The sequence below is a fragment of the Tamandua tetradactyla genome, chromosome 4 (assembly GCF_023851605.1).
Source record: "Tamandua tetradactyla isolate mTamTet1 chromosome 4, mTamTet1.pri, whole genome shotgun sequence".
Taxonomy (NCBI): Eukaryota; Metazoa; Chordata; class Mammalia; order Pilosa; family Myrmecophagidae; genus Tamandua; species Tamandua tetradactyla.
Window position 1 is genome coordinate 55,188,333 of NC_135330.1, and position 4,925 is coordinate 55,193,257.

The window sequence follows — 4,925 nt, forward strand, 5'->3', positions numbered from 1 at the left end:
ATTGTGGCAAATAGGGCTGTTGCGTGGCGCCTCTGACAAATATCAATAGGAGAACCACAACAATTTGGGAGCAAATATATGCTATCTTCTGCAGATAACTTTTCTTCTTTTGAGAAAGTGCATCTGACTTGTTACACAGTGTTGGCAGAGATGAACGCCTACTGTGGGAAGCCAGGTGACTAGGTATACTGAGCTGCTCATCACGAACTGGGTGTTGTCTGACCTATGTAGCATACATTTGGATGAATCATCAAATGGAAATGGTGTATAAGAAATTGAGCTTGGGCAGACCTAGAAGGTACAAATAAGTTGACTGAGAACAAGTTATTTGGGTTCTTTGGCACCAACTTGTGCCTCCAAGCCTCTTTGGGATGTTTTTTTTTGTGACCAGTTCAATGGGGGAAAAAATCCTCAAGCCTCATTTGCAGATAGGTCTGCATGAGACCCTAGAAACACATAAGAGTGGAGAGTTACAGCACTATAGCTCTACTCAGGAGTGATCTTGAAGGACAGTGGTATAGGAGACCTCTCAGTTGGTAGAATTTTAGGCTAATACTTGGCTTTCTGCTATTACTACAGTGACAGATGGTCAGAAATATGGATTTACACCAGGTCATGCACAGTTACTAACAGACTGGATAATCAGGGGCTTGGAAGTAAGAGGTTTGGAAGATTGGTTGGCAAAGATGTCTGGCAAAGACGTATGTGAATGGATATCTCTGAATAAGCACAGACTGTGAAGACATTTGTGTTCCATGTTAGTGCCCACCAAAAGATATCCACTGTATAGCAGACTGTTAATAATTAGTTAAAAAGTTGATCGACTGTGGATTTAAGTCATGCTTCCCAGGCTCTCCAAAGCTTACTCAGTGGGCCCTGATCAAGGAACTCATTTCACAGCAAAAGAATTGTAACAATGGATTGATGCCTATAAAATTAACCGGTCTTCCTCCATATTCCACCACCAGGAGCTGGTTGACTTAATTGAAAGGTGAAATGACTTACTGAAGACTCACTTTTGTTGCCAGTTGGAGACACACTGGAAAATTCAGGTTCTGTTTCACAGGATGCAGCATAAACTTTGAATACAGTAAACGCTGAGAATATTGTACGAAGTTGTTTACCAAGAGCACATGGTCCAAAAATCCAGGGGAGGAAATGGGAGTGGCTCCTCTCACTATTATACCAAATAATCCATTTACAGAATTTTTGCTTCCCGTCTGGCAACTTTATATTCCGTGGGTTTATAGATATAAGTCCTCAGGAGGGAAATTCTTTCATCAAGGGATATAACAATGGTAAATTGGAAAATGAGACTTCCACCTGGGCATTTTGGGCTTCTTTGTGCATTGAATAAGCAAACAAGTAAAAAAAAAAAAAAAAAAAAGGGTTAATCTCCTGGCTGAATTTAGTATGCCTGATTATCAAGGGGAAGTTGGGTTGCTGATGTACAATGGGGGCAAAAAGGACTATATCTGGAAACCATGGAATTATGTTGGGATTTCTCTTTGTACTTTCCATACCAAAAAGTAAAGGTTAATGGACACTTACAGTAACAGGGGTAAAAAAAAGCAAGACAATTGAGGACTTGGATCCTTATCAGACCTTTATGGAATGAAGGGTTGGGTCATTTCACCAGGTAAAGAGCACAAAGCAGCCAAGGTTTGGCTAAGGGCAAAGAAAATATGGGATGGGTGTTGAAGAAAGAAGCCATAGATTCAACTACAACTTCATGACCAAGTACAGAAACAAGGAGTGTAGTAACTTTGCATTGCGTATTTCCTCTTCTTTACATGCATGTGTTTGTGTATATTTACCATTTTCTTTTCTTTCCTTCTCATTTTTATTTAATATGCAAGTTGTTGGTAGTTGACTTTATAATGTAGCCTTTAAGTAATAGACCGTTCAGTGGGACTGTGACTGAATATGAGAAGTAATTAATATAAGCTGCAATGGATTCAATGACTGGTGAGACTTTGTTTTTCCTCATTTTGGGGAGTGAGCACTTCTTCACATTTAGGAGACAGAACTCTTTTTAGCTGGAAATAGAGTTGTTTTGTTGATATATGGAGTTCAAATGTATGTATAAAGATGCATATAGAGCTACCCCCTCTCTCTCTCCGCCGGACCGCCGCGCGGCGCACGCGCCCCGCAGCAGCCGAGCCGCCCGACCTCCCTACCCCCTCTCTCTCTCCGCCGGACCGCCGCGCGGCGCACGCGCCCCGCAGCAGCCGAGCCGCCCGACCTCCCTACCCCCTCTCTCTCTCCGCCGGACCGCCGCGCGGCGCACGCGCCCCGCAGCAGCCGAGCCGCCCGACCTCCCTACCCCCTCTCTCTCTCCGCCGGACCGCCGCGCGGCGCACGCGCCCCGCAGCAGCCGAGCCGCCCGACCTCCCTACCCCCTCTCTCTCTCCGCCGGACCGCCGCGCGGCGCACGCGCCCCGCAGCAGCCGAGCCGCCCGACCTCCCTACCCCCTCTCTCTCTCCGCCGGACCGCCGCGCGGCGCACGCGCCCCGCAGCAGCCGAGCCGCCCGACCTCCCTACCCCCTCTCTCTCTCCGCCGGACCGCCGCGCGGCGCACGCGCCCCGCAGCAGCCGAGCCGCCCGACCTCCCTACCCCCTCTCTCTCTGCGCCGCGCGGCCCTCCTCCCCCTCCTGCTCCGGCTGCTCTCCAACCAACACGGTGCCCTCTTCCCCCGCCTTCACCGTGCTCCTCCGCCACCAGCCTCGACAGCCTTGCCGCCCTCACCTTTCCTCCTCCAGAACAACTACTGGGGGAGTGGAGATAATACAGAGCAGCTCCCGGAGCCACGAGGGAAATCAAAGGGACAGCGTACCCCATCCTGGAACGGCTGACTATCTGGGAGAACCAGCTCCGGTGAGATCACCAAGGGGCACGGGCTTTCCTGGGTGGGACAGCAAGCGACCGGAGTCCCTCCCTTCCACCTTCCCAGGCCAGCTGGTCAATTGGACAGGCGGTCCCCTTAGGCCGCGGCGGCTGGTGCCCCCACCACACGAGGCCCCCCGGAACAACTGAGATAGTTGGGTCGGAAATCCCCAGACTGCGGAGAACAGTGACCGGGGGATCCCTTCCAAACACGTGACTCCCCCGTCGGCTGGGAGCAGTGCACTCTCCCGGGCTGCGACAGCTGGCGCCCTCCCGCCACGCTTGGTGCCCCAGGCCGACTAGCTAATTTGGCCGGACGCTCTCCTGTGCTGCGACAGCCGGCGACCCTCCCCGCGTTTGGAACCCCGGGCCGGCTGGCATTCTTCCAAGACGCTTCGGTTGCCGAACCTCCCCTACGGCGAGAGTTTTCCAGAGTTGAGGGACCCACAGCAACTTTCGCTGGTGGAACCCACAGACAGGCGTGTGCCACGTGTGCCACCTACTGGGCAGGATAGGAAGAACAGAACCCAGAGACTGCGCAGAAAAATCTTTCAACCTGTGGGGTCGAACACCCGGGGAAATCTGACTAAATGCCCAGACGCCAGCAGAAGATAACGGATCACGCTCAGAAAATTGAACATATGGCCCAGTCAAACGAAGAAACCAATAGTTCAAATGAGATACAGGAGCTGAAACAACTAATGCTGAATATACGAACAGAAATGGAAAACCTCTTCAAAAACGAAATCGATAAATTGAGGGAGGACATGAAGAAGACATGGGCTGAACATAAAGAAGAAATAGAAAAACTGAAAAAACAAATCACAGAACTTATGGAAGTGAAAGATAAAGTAGAAAAGATGGAAAAAACAATGGATACCTACAATGACAGATTTAAAGAAACAGAAGATAGAATTAGTGATTTGGAGGATGACACATCTGAACTCCAAAAAGAAACAGAAACTATCCGGAAAAGAATGGAAAAATTTGAACAAGGTATCAGGGAACTCAAGGACAATGTGAACCGTACAAATATACGTGTAGTGGGTATCCCAGAAGGAGAAGAGAAGGGAAAAGGAGGAGAAAAACTAATGGAAGAAATTATCACTGAAAATTTCCCAACTCTTATGAAAGACCTAAAATTACAGATCCAAGAAGTGCAGCGCACCCCAAAGAGATTAGACACAAATAGGCGTTCCCCAAGACACTTACTAGTTAGAATGTCAGAGGTCAAAGAGAAAGAGAGGATCTTGAAGGCAGCGAGAGAAAAACAATCCGTCACATACAAGGGAAACCCAATAAGACTATGTGTAGATTTCTCAGCAGAAACCATGGAAGCTAGAAGACAGTGGGATGATATATTTAAGTTACTAAAAGAGAAAAACTGCCAGCCAAGACTCCTATATCCAGCAAAATTGTCCTTCAAAAATGAGGGAGAATTTAAAACATTCTCAGACAAAAAGTCACTAAGAGAATTTGTGACCAAGAGACCAGCTTTGCAAGAAATACTAAAGGAAGCACTAGAGTCAGATACAAAAAGACAGAAGAGAGAGACATGGAGAAAAGTGTAGAAAGAAGGAAAGACAGATATGATATATATAATACAAAAGGCAAAATGGTAGAGGAAAATATTATCCAAACAGTAATAACTCTAAATGTCAATGGACTGAATTCCCCAATTAAAAGACATAGACTGGCAGAATGGATTAAAAAACAGGATCCTTCTATATGCTGTCTACAGGAAACACATCTTAGACCCAAAGATAAATATAGGTTGAAAGTGAAAGGGTGGGAAAAGATATTTCATGCAAACAACAACCAGAAAAGAGCAGGAGTGGCTATACTAATATCCAACAAATTAGACTTCAAATGTAAAACAGTTAAAAGAGACAAAGAAGGACACTATATACTAATAAAAGGAACAATTAAACAAGAAGACATAACAATCATAAATATTTACGCACCGAACCAGAATGCCCCAAAATACGTGAGGAATACACTACAAACACTGAAAAGGGAAATAGACACATATACCAT